Source organism: Nicotiana sylvestris, chromosome 12 (assembly GCF_000393655.2).
Source record: "Nicotiana sylvestris chromosome 12, ASM39365v2, whole genome shotgun sequence".
Taxonomy (NCBI): domain Eukaryota; kingdom Viridiplantae; phylum Streptophyta; class Magnoliopsida; order Solanales; family Solanaceae; genus Nicotiana; species Nicotiana sylvestris.
In genome coordinates, this window is record NC_091068.1 from 110,400,658 (window position 1) to 110,413,706 (window position 13,049).

Here is a 13,049-nt window from a genome sequence, read left to right on the forward strand (position 1 = left end):
TTTGAACTAAAAAAAACTTCAGGACAAATGTCTCCTGAATTTTGAACTGAAAGACTAAAGTTTGTCCCGAAAAACTAAACTTTGATCCTTTTTTAAGTTGTGGCTAAATATTAAATAATTTGCAATGTTGGTTGAGATCTAAATAGCGATCCTAAAAGTAGGGACGAAGTGCACCATTAGCCACTTTTAAGCGTGCTACTTAAAAATATTCTCAATTTATAATGTATTTAAAGATTAACCAATTCATCTAAACTTCGGGACTAAGTATTCTGAATTTTTGTATCTTGAATTTTTGAGCTGCTAGTTTGAAATTTAGAACTAAGTATCTTGAACTTTTGAATTGTTAATTAAAATCAGGACAAAAGATTCAAATTTCTAGATACAATTTTTGAACTTTAGGACACAATGTCGTGAAGTTTGAACTTTGAGCGTTAAACTTCAAAACGTCGCGTCCTGAAATTTGAGAAAATTGGTTAATCTTTAAATACATTATAAACTGTGAATATATTTTATTCGGGATTTTTACATACCTATACACTATTTGAAACCTTATTACGAAAAATATCCATGTTTTGGTATTTACCCGACCTAAACATAGTTTAGTTACAAAATATATACAATCCACCTTAAAATGCTCTCAATCCATTGTTTGTGCCTTCAATCAAGGGATTTAGTTACACCCTTTTCCTTTTTTCTCTTCTCTCCGAACAAATGCAATTTAGATTTTTTTTCCCTATGTGTATTCAGTATTTTATTTCTCAATATTTCAGTGGTGATCGGAATCTAAAATTCTGGAAGCATCTATTGTTCCTTTCCAACCAAATGTTTCATATGATGCAGAGAGGGATGGTTTTCCAGATCTTCTTCTTCCTTTTGCCCAATTTATGACTTTGCCAACTTTCTATTAGAGCTCGTACATTGTGAGGCATGACTCACTACCCACTACACTCTACATATGTTTAAGGAGAGACCCCAAATCTGTCCAGCTTATTTACAGTGGAGGAATAAATGAGTTGCAGATTTCTGCTCTTTCTCACAAAAGAGACATCTACTGCATGGAGCAAAACCTCTTCTTTAAAGCATCTCTTGAGTGACGCATGCATTCCTAACTGACACATTAGGAGGAGCTTTATATTGTTCAATTTTCACACAATATTTAAATAAAAAAATATATATAAACAACATAAAATAATTTTTCTACAAGTTTTCTACAACTTTACTACAATTTTACAGTATAATGTATGTCATATCTTTTTCTTCGAGTTTCAATCTTAAATTCAGCTAAAATCAAGTCTAATCTTCACCAAAACATCCTCAAAATTGAAATATAAAATTCAAACAATATTTTCAATTGTTTGCAACAACACCCAATCCAAATAAGTAATGATTTTTGAAGACCCAAAATTCGAATTCAAAGTTCAAAGCTTTTTAATGGCTGTCAATGGTGGAATTACTGCTCTCTTTTTCTTTGCTTTACATTACTGGAATTAGGGATTGAGAGACAGAGAGAGACGTAGAGAGAATTTCCAATTGTTTGTAACAACATCCAATTCAAATAAATAATATTTTTTGAAAACCCAAATTCGAATTCAAAGCTTCAAAGCTTTTGAATGGCTGTCAATGATGGAATTGCTACTCTCTTTTCCTTTGCTCTACATTACTGAAATTAGAGATTGAGAGATAGAGAGAGACATATAGAGAGAGGGCGCATGAGAGAGGGAGAGAGAGACGGAGAGAGAGTGCCCATGAGGGAGAGAGAATAAGGATGGGAAATAATTGATTCCTAATATAAAGGGATACTCATTTAATTCCTAAAGTGTATATAATTGGTAAGTTTGTATATATAAGGTAATTAAATTAAGACTTGAGTATGAAGGGTAATAAAGTTTCTAATAATATATAGATACGTAAAAATCCCTATTTTAAATAACATGCTTAAAAGGCTACTTGGTGTCGTTTCCACCAAAAGTAGCTACCTGGTGACATTTCATCCGTGACGGGTCGGGGTAGCCCAGATAAACTGTTGGTATAGGTTGGTTATACGAGTTGGACCCCCAAGTCAAAACTTTGGGCCCAAGTTCAGCTCTTACAAGAATCCAAGATCACACAAACGTTGACTAGAAGTTGGGACTTCTTTCCTCTAAAGTAAACATACTGGATTGCTGCAGAGGTGAAACCAAGTGAACAAAGAATTCTTTTTGCATCATTTGCAACCCAATCTTTTAATTATTTAAAAAAAAACTGTTCCTAGATACTTTTTGAAGTAAAGAAATGAAAATTTTAGCTTTACTCCTAGGAACATATACTGTTTGACCCAAAAGATATTGAAACCTTTTTGATTAAATCAATTAATAAAAGTGAAGAGATAAATCTCAGCTACGTGTAATAAAATCTAGATTAAATAGTGTAAGAGAAAGACAAGGTGAACGATGTTTCCTAGTGTGTTGGAAACAAATGATTATTCATAAATGCGAGAATTTCATATGTAAGAGAATATAGCAATGAATGCAATTAGTCAACACCAAGAATGATGTAAGGGTTTTTTGATTTGTAATAAGCAAAATGCCCTCCTTTTACAAAGTGTTCTCCTTTCTTTTTATATGGGACAATCCCCCTTTTTACCCTAAAAAGGTACAACACAAGAAATATTCGAAAGGTATATTCCCATTGTTTCCTATCATGATAACACTACTATAGACGCCGTGCATTCTCTAGCCATCGTTAGTTGTTACCCTTCATAACGATCGAAGGACGCTGCATCGTGAGGACCTAGTTCTTTGCTACACTCGGTAACAGTCGTGGTCGTCCAAATTTCGACCTATATAGTTAGTCCCTCCGCTTGTCGAGGTCGCGACCTGGGGCGTCCTTGATAAGCGGACGTCGCCCATACTTACGAAGAAATTTGATCTGCATACCATAACGATTTTGGCCGATGATGGAAGAATGACGTACTTTGCTATACCCTGGGCAATGTGTTCTATTTGGGAAGTGACGTCACTTTCACGTGCGTCATTATTGCGCATCTTCCCGAGGCAGAGATTGATGACCTGTCGTTTTGGTTTTGCTGCCACCCAACCCTATAAATAGGGGAAGGGTTTGTTTTTTTCAAAAACTCTTGGCCATTTCTCTTCTGATCATTCCCTTTCATATTTTTAGCTTTGCTTCTGCGATTTTCTTCATTTCCTCTTGAAGCTCATTGTTCTTGGTCTCTTTTATTTTATTAATACATCTTCCTCCATAGACATGTCTAGAACACACCGATCACGTGAGGGGATTTCTGGCGCCACTTCGTTATCCGTGGCGCTTGCTACTGGTGGTGAGGACGCGACGGCTGGGGAATGGGATAGTTTTCCCACCGTAGACGAGTTATTACCGAGACACTCCATGTCTCGAAGTGACTTTATTAAGAACCCTGCTCCTACTCCCACCCCGTTAATATCTAAAACCGAGCAGGCCCATATAAATGCTTTACGTACCAAGTATAACATTCCCCGTCACATCGAGATGGTTCCGGCGGGTAGGGACCTCGTGGAGGTCCATAGACCGGGGTACTGTGCTTTTTATGAATACCCTTTTATAATCGCTCATTCCTTCCTCCTTCTTCCGTTAGCGGAAGAATTCTGTCGGTTTTATCGAGTTTGCCCAGCGCATCTCTCTCCGTACACGTATAAAATATTTTTGGTGTTGACAAAATATGCGTAGTTGGCGGGGTGCGAAGTCAATATTCACCATCTCTTGCACTTGTTTTCCCCCAGTTTTCACAGGGGTATTATGGAACACTTGAGGCACCATGGAACCAAAGGGCTGGTGGTCGGAACTGACGAACGGGCGAGCCGTAAGTTTTGGCATAAGTATTTCTTTGTCAGAATTGAACATATTGTGTCGGACCCCGCTGGATTCCCGGAGCGGTGGAATAATAATCATAGGTGTCATAACATTTTTACTCTTTTTTTTGTTTTCTGTTCAAGTTAGTACTTATCCGTGGATTTCTTTTGCAGTTGTGGGGCGTACACCCCATCCCATTGCCGGTATAAGGGACTGGGTATCCCAATTACTTGCTCACGTAGTGGAGACTCGGGACTGACTCACTTTTATGAAACGATTTGGGCCGAAGGTCTCGTCTGGTAAGTGTTTTCCTCTACACCACTTTTCGGCTGTTTTCCATTATCTATTGATACGATTTTTTGTGATGACAGGTCATGGAGCTTATAGGCAGAGGGCCCCAGTTCCTGCATTTCGTTAAGCCGCTGCCTCGGCGGGGATGCAATTTGCTTTGGATGAGTCCGTCGGAGAGGGTCGTGCTCCATCGGTATAGGTGAGAGATTCCTCTCGGGATATGGTCATGAGAGAGGAGATTTCTTCTTTACCGGCCTATCACCTCTTGGACGAGTCCTCTAACAAGGACGAACATTTGCTGAGAAAAAAGAGGAGGGTAGAGCTCGGGAAAGACATGGCTGTTGAGACTGATAAGAGTAGGACGGGTACGTCGGGGACGACACCTGTATCCACTTTTATGGCGGATGCTATCTTGGCGGGGAGGTCTCCCCAAACGGAAGGAGTTCACCAAGGAGGGGGATCTGTGCGCTCCGCTGAGGTTGGCGCGTCAACTATTATTGGAGGGGGCGTACGTGTGGAGGACGATATGTTGGGTTCGGACGTCGACCTAGGGAACGTTCAGGAGTTTTGAGAGTGCCATACTTGCGTAGAGGTTAGAATGGAGGGTTCTGATTGACATATAGTCGTCCCGGGGGACTACGACTTGCTGTCGGTGATCAGGTGGCGTCCGTTTTTGCCCCTTTGTGTGCTCCCCCTGAGAGCGAGGCACTTAGAGCGATGAGTGATGCAGAGTTGCCACGGAGCATTTCTGGCATGGCTCTGTGGGTAAATGTCTTTCTTTTCTTTTCGTCGTTGGATCTGTTTTACTATTTTTGGCCCATCCTTTTATTTTAACTTTGCTTTTCGTGTTAGACCCTCATCATGGAGATCAAGCGTGAGCGTCGGGAAAGGAGGAGGATGACTGTATAAGGAAAGATGTCTTCTAAGTATCAAGAATATCGCACCAAGCATCGTGCAATGGACGACATCTACAATCAGGATCGCGACTTCCAACTGTTCTGCGAAAGGCTCAAGCAGAGGGAGGATCAATTGGCCTGTAAGGTCGAGGAGTTAAAGGAACGAGATGAGGACCTCATGAAGGTCGTTGCCCGTAGTAGTGAGCTTGAGGCAGCCCTTAAGGTTAGGGAAGATGAGCTTGAGCTAAGTAGGGGAGTAGTGGCCGAAAATGCCGACCTCTAAGCAAATGCGGTCAATTTAACTGCTGAACTGGATATGAAAACGACAGAGGTCAATGAGCTTAAGGGTGAATTGAGCGTGAATGCTGATAGATTGGCCCACACCGAGAGGGAGAGGGCAACTACCATCTCTGAGGCAGCGGTTTTAGAAGATGCCCTCTATGTTTGTAGGTTGGAGCGGGCCAAGGAGATGGAGGCGTCTGCGCTTAAGATAGCGGGACTTAAAGGGCGTATTCAAGGATTGGAGGCAGAACTGTCCGCGTTAAATGAGCAAGTGGATTCTTTGAAAATGGAGGACGTACAACGATGATCACAGCCTTCTACATCTCATATTTCGGCTGATCCCATCGTGCCTCAACATTTGTATGAGTTGTGGGTTCACGCTGAAGCCCAGCTTGATGTGTATAAGGATCTTCATGTTGATGGGAGGGCGTCCGAAGTAGAGCTTCAGGATGTATGTGCCAAGGCCCGTGTAGCTCGTGAGGCATGCAGGTACAATCCTTTCACGCCTGACGGGGTTGATATTAATTATGATGATGCAAATAGACTTGCCTCCGACTCTTGGTACGAAGGTGTGTATACCACCGGAAATGATGTGTAGTATTTGGTTTGTATTTACTTTTGCTTCACAATTTTTGTAAGGACGTCTTTGAGCCCTTTGTAAAGACAGGTACTTGTAGTATATTTGCTGTAATGAAAAATCATTTTGTCGATTCGGTGGTAACCTTTGTGCTGCATTCACGTTATTCCGAACCTTTGCCGAAATATTTAAACCCGTTGTGTTTTGAGTGAATTCGAACTAATTTCTTTGATGATGGCCTTAGCCATTGGGATGTTACTTTTGAGCTGGTGCCGAAGTAGTATCCCATCGTGGTTCGAATGATGTCGAACTCATTTTTTGATGATGGCCTTAGCCATTGGGATATTACGTTCGAGCTGGTGCCGAAGTAGTATCCCGTCATAGCTCGAATGATGACGAACTCATTTTTTGATGATGGCCTTAGCCATTGGGATGTTACTTTCGAGCTGGTGCCAAAGTAGTATCCCGTCATGGTTCGAATGATGTCGAACTCATTTTTTGATAATGTCCTTAGCCATTGGGATGTTACTTTCGAGCCAGTGCCGAAGTAGTATTCTGTCGTGAGGATGGCGTTCTATTGTATTTGTTGGAGTGTCGCATATGCCAATTTTATTCATGCATTGGAGACGCGTGTTGATTTCGTATACATAATGAAATGACTATATTCCTGTCGGAAATATATGTTGACTTCGTGCGTTCAATGTAGATTCTTTATATCTACGATGGCGATACATGTTGACTTCGTACATATAATGGAGATTCTTTATACCTAGTCCCTTCATTGCTTGGCCTGGAGATGATGTCAGTAGGCGGGGCAATGAACAATACTTCGGACCTCGAGACATATCCCTCGTCGCCTCATTAAAAACCTCCCCGAGAAAACCCGATTGGGACAAAACCCGGGTGAGGGAAAAAGAGTATGACTTAGGCGACATCTCTTTTCAGAAATGGAAGTATTTGAGGTGGGAGACATTGATCGCTGCCAACTCGACGCTACACTAAGGTAGGTAGAGCGGGTCGCAATAGCTTTTACCCTATATGAGGGTCGGGATCAAATTCCTCAGGGAGCTAATAGTGGAGTTGGATTGTCTGTCTATCCTAGAGATGTGTTTGTACTCCTAATGTCACTTCAAACATTTTTGGGTTTTCGAATTATAACTATTTTTATAAATCTATCGATTAACACTAAATTATGCTACGAGAATATTGCTAAGTTGTATCTAATGGGAATAAGGGCACTAGGGTCGTGACACTACCTAGGTGGCTAATTGACGGGTAGATGTTACTAAGGTTCGATTGAAATAATTGGGGCTTATGCTATAACCGTTGCACAATTTTACCCACTCTCACACCTCTCAGTAGAGAAAGTAACTTTGCCTAATTGACTCTCTCAAGACCAAATGAGTAGGCAAATTAGACCAAGCAACTAGGGTTCAAGTAGGGTAATTACTCTCTCGAGGTTTAACCCGTTAATTGGGACTATCATTTCTCATGAGTCCATCCCAATTCCTTGTTGGGTCAATTTTGGGGTTATAGACTCTCTTTCTCAAGAAACGTTAAACCTACAAAGCTTGAATCAGTGTTTGCGACCATCAATTCTAGATTAAAACATAAAATCAACCCAAATAGCAAACACCCATAGTCAATCTAACACTAGATGGCAACACCCATTAATTACCCACACTAGGGTTGAGCCACAACCCTAGCTAATGGGTTTAGCTACTAATGCTAGATAAAGAAATAGAAGAAATAGATGAAGAACTAAGCATATTAATTAATTGCTAAAATTAAATTACAAGAATCTATCGTAAATGTAAAGCAAAAGTGCCAAAACTGGCTACAAAATATGTTCTCACGAGCGCAGCTTTCCACTGATGTATCTGATTGCCTAAAAAATGGTAAAATATTCTATTTATACTAGGCTGGAAAAACTGGACAAAAATACCCTGCGGGGTCAGTGCGGGCCGCATTAAATGGACCGCGGACGCACTGGGCTTACTTCTGCTTCTCTGAACTTGGACTCCGCGGACCACGTAGAACAGACCGCGGCCGCGGAGGGAGCTGGCGCGGTTCGCGCAACCACGACCGTGGACCGCATGGCACTGGCTTTGCAAACTTCATCTCTCTAAACCTCATGACCGCGGACCGCATAAAAGAGTAGTGCGGTTGCGGAGCCTTCACCGCGGACCGCGAGATGTGTACTGCGACCGCGCTTCTTCTAGCCTGATTCACCAACTCTCTGAACCACCTAGTGCGGCCGCATTCCACTTTGCGCGGTCCGCACTAGGCCTTCTTTTCTTAAATTTCTTGGTCTTTGATACTTGAGCAGGTTTCACTCCTTTTTGAGGCGATCTTTGACATTTCGTCACTTTGTCGATCAAACCTGCGATCAAGCACAATTTGTGAGCCTTTTAGGACTATTTTGTAATAATATATGATCAAAGCATAGGCAAGTAGAGGCATAAAACATGTTAAAATCCTAACTTATCAGACATTCCAGTTATTTTGTAGTAGTTTTCCTTCCATTGTCTCTAATTGGAATGCTCCTTTATTTGTTGCTGCTATGATTTTATATGGCCCCTCCCAGTTTGTTCCCAGTTTCCTTTCATTCGGGTCTTTCGCTGCTTGTGTTTTGGCTTTGAGAACATAGTCCCCAACTCTGAGTGGTCGTACTTTGGCTTTCTTGTTATAGTACCTTTCTGTTTGTTATTTTTGGGCTATCATTCTTATGTGAGCCATATCCCTTCGCTCTTCGACTTCATCCAGGTCTTGTAACCTGCTTTCATCGTTGCTTGGTCAACTCTCATTGGAGTATCGCAGGCTAGGTTCTCCAACCTCGACGGGTATAACTGCGTCAGTACCGTAGACTAACGAATACGACGTCTCGCCTGTGTTGGTTTTTGGCGTGGTACGACATGCCCATAGTACCTCTGGTAGCAGTTCTGGTCATAGCCCCTTGGCGTCCTTGAGCTTTTTCTTCAATACATTAAATATTGTTTTGTTGGAGGATTCAGCTTGACCGTTACAGGCGGGATGGTATGGCGTGGAGAGTGTCCGTTTAATGCGCCATTTTTTCAAAAAACTCGGTCGTTTTCTTCCCGACGAATTGAGGTCCGTTAACGCAGCTGATTTCTTTGGGAATGCCGAAGCGGCATATTATATTTTTCCATATGAATGTGATGACTTCTTGCTCGCATATTTGGGTGTTCGCACCTGCTTCCACAAATAATCAATTAAAACCAAAAGGAAACGTACCTTAGCTTGTCCTATTGGGAGGTGTCCGACGATATCCATTCCCCACTTTATGAATGGCCATGATGAAGTGACGGAATGCAGGAGTTCTACTGCTTGGTGTATCATAAGGGCGCATTTTTGGCATTGCTCACATTTCTTGACGTAATCCATGTCTTCTTTTTTCACGATAGGCCAGTAGTATCCTGCGCGGATGATGCATCTAACGAGGGTTCAGTTTCTTGTATGGGCACCGCAGTGACCCTCATGTACTTCTTCTAGCACCCGCCTTGTTTGATTTGGCCCAAGGCATTTGGCCAGTGGACCGCCGAACGTCCTTTTGTAAAGGTCATGGTTTACGAGGCTGTACCTGGACACCTGTATCCGAAGCTTTTTGGCTTCTTTCTTATCTTGTGGGAGCGTCCCCTCCTGTAAATATGTTATGATACAGTTGCGTCAGTCCCAAGTTAAATTTATAGAATGTACCTCGACCTGGTCTATTGAGGAATGGAGGAGGGTGACCACATTTTCTTTGTTGATATTTCTGGTAGCTGCCGCTAGTTTGGCGAGACCGTCTGCTTCGATGTTCTACGCCCGGGGTATCTGGTCGAGGAGGCATTCGTCGAATTCTGGTAGTAGTTTGTGAATTTCTGTCTGGTACTTCTGCAGTCTCTGTTCCTTGATTTGGAAAGTCCCAGTGACTTGATTTACCACGAGTTAGGAGTCATAGTAAAGGACGAGTCGTCGAACGCCATACTTGAGGGCTAATTTCAATCCTGCAATTACGGCCTCATACTTGGCCTTGTTGTTAGTCATTTAGGGACACCGTATGGATTGGCGTATCATTTCGACCGAGTTGATCTTTGAACATTTTTGTGACTAACCTTTGGTATGTTGCCCCCGCGTTCTTAAGTCCGAACGACATGAATCTATAGCAATACGTTCCTCGGTGAGTGATAAAAGTAGTTTTTTCTTGGTCTTCTTCTGCCATTAGAATTTGGTTGTAACTAGAATAGGCATCTAAGAAGCTTAGCAACTTGTGCCCCACTGTTGCATCGATGAGCTGGTCGATGTGTGGTAACGGAAAGGAATCTTTTGGGCATGCTTTGTTTAGGTCGGTAAAGTCGACACACATCCGCCACTTTCCACTTTCCATTTTTCTTTTTCACCATGACCACATTGGCGACCCACTGAGGATACTTTGACCACATTGACCGTTTGAGTTTGTGTGTAGTGGTGAACTTTACGTGGTTGATTGCCGTATCATCGCCACCGCCGATGATCATCTGTATAGTACGAGCGGGTGAAGGTGGTTTTGGGGGTCCCTAATGTTGATCGCGCCCTCGAGCAAAGGTAGCCCGTCCTCGATCGCTCAACAGCTCTTTCAGGTGTCCTGGCTTAACATTCTTACTACTTCCTGCCACAGGCCTATGCAGTCTTCGGTCTTATGCCCCCTTTCCTGATGGAATTCGCACAGAACATTCGATTTTCGGGTGGTCGGGTCATATTTCATCTTTTATGGCCATTGCACCTTTGTGCCGAGCTTCTCTAGTGCATACAATATTTCTGAAGAAGAAACACAAAAGTTATGAGCAAATAATAGTGGAGGCATACCTCTTTCGTTTCGGTATGGCACAACATGTCGAGGAGTGATTTCTGCGTGTCATGAAGGAAGTGGGATATATGTCGGGATGTAAGGCTAATGCCTCTCTCGACCAAGACGGGGTAGTTGATCCCTTCGGCCATCGTTGCGGCGATCTTTCCTTGTTTCATTTTGGACTGATGTCAGCCATTAGATCGGACCATTGAGGTTGTCCTTGTCTACCCTTACTCCGGCACAATAGGCATTGTGGATTTCTTCCCAAGTGGTGGGAGGGTATTTCATGAGCCGATTTAACAGCTTTTTGGTCGCTTTCGACCCATTCCTGCTTAACCCATTTTGGAAGGCTGCTACCGCCATCCCCTCTGATACATTTGGTAGGCTCATTCTCACCCTGTTGAATCTGGCTAGGAAGTCCCTAAGTCCTTCACCCGTCGTCTGTCTAACGTCAAAGATGTCATTTACCCTGGCTTATGCCTTTTTCGCTCCTGCATGAGCGATGACAAATTTGTCTGCCATTTCTTTGAATGTTGATATTGATCGTGCTGGCAATTGTGAGTACCAAGTCAGCATTCCCCCTGTCAGGGTCTCGTCGAACTTTTTCAGCAACACCATGACACTTGTTCTTTCGATAGATTGTTGCCTTTTATGGCTGTGACATAGCGGATTATGTGATCTTTCGGGTCCGAAGTACCATCATATATTTTCAAGTATGGTGGCATTTTGAAGGTTTTTGGAATGGCGTGGGGGGCTTCCCCTTCATTGTATGGTTGCTCGACGAATCAATCGACGTCTCGTTTTGGTAGTAACTTCGGAGCGCTCGGTATTTTATCAACCCTTTCTTGATGCTCATTCATCTGATCACGGAGCGCCTTGTTCTCATTTTCCATTTCCTCCATTTTCTTTAGGATGGTTGTGAGTGTGTCGTTACCTGCATCAACAATAATATGAGTGTTACCTGTGCGTGGAGTTTCTAGTTCGCCGACTGTTACTGCGTCTGCGTGCATTGTGCCTCCGATATCCCTTTGAACGAGTTTATCAGAGTGTTTGTCAGCCACTCTTCCAATAGCCTTTTAACAGCTGGTGGTGCTTCTCATGTTGCGGATGTCTAGGCTTCCTTCTCGCGCGAAGTGGTTACGCTTTCATGTGGGGGAGGTGAAGCTTCTCCTCTAGGTGTGGCATTTGGTGTTCCGTTTTCATTCTCCTCCCTGCTGTCTTCGTCGATGGTATTTAGGATGTTGGTTGAAACACCTACTATTGCTTTCAGCCTTGTATCTCCTTTCCCTGTCATTGTTAACTTGTGCAAAGCTAGGAAGAAGCGATTGTCTCTTTCAAGCATTAGTTTATGCAAAGCTAGATGAAACTAAAATCTTAGCTAAAGAACTCCCCACAGACGGCGCCAAATTGTTTGACCCAAAAGATATTGAAACTTTTTTAATTAAATCAATTAATGAAGGTGAAGAGGTAAATCTTAGCTAAGTGTAATAAAATCTAGATTGAATAGTGTAAGAGAAAGACAAGGTGAAACGATGCTTCCTAGTGTGTTGGAAACAAATGATTATTCATAAATGCGAGAATTTGAGATGTAAGAGAATATAGCAATGAATGCAATTAATTAAGACCAAGGATGATGTAACGATTTTTTGATTTGTAATAAGCAAAATGCCCCCCTTTTACAGAGTGTTCTCCTTTCTTTTTATAGGGGACAATCCCCCTTTTTACCTCAAAAAGGTACAACACAAGAAATATTCGAAAGACATATTCCCATTGTTCCCTATCATGCTAACACTACTACTACAGACGATGTGTATTCTGTAGCCACTGTTAGTTGTCACCCTTCATAACGATCGAAGAACGCTGCATTGTAAGGACCTCGTTCTTTGCTACACTCGGTAATAGTCGTGGTCGTCCAAATTTCGACCTAATACATATACGAAATAAGAGCCTTCAAATATCTTTGCAAGTCACGTCTATTCCTTATGAAATAACAATACATTTTCGTGTTATCTCAATATCGTTTGTCGCATCGGATAGAATTTATTTCGACCAATCTAGATTACATATTCAAGAATTGTCCTTAATATCAAGCACTTCAATAATCATGACCTTCCCAACAAATTGAATCAGATATCCATAAACATTTTAACAATTTCTTATAGCTATTACTGCAATACCAATATTTACCTTCCTTGAATCTGCATGTAACCCTGCATCTGTAAACAATAATATGTTAGCTCAGAAAACAATTACTAGCATGCAAATATTAAAGCTGTAGTGGCAAAATGCTACTAGTATATATCAACCAAAGATCTTTTCTCTTTTCTTTTAATTTTTTTTCCCCCCCCCC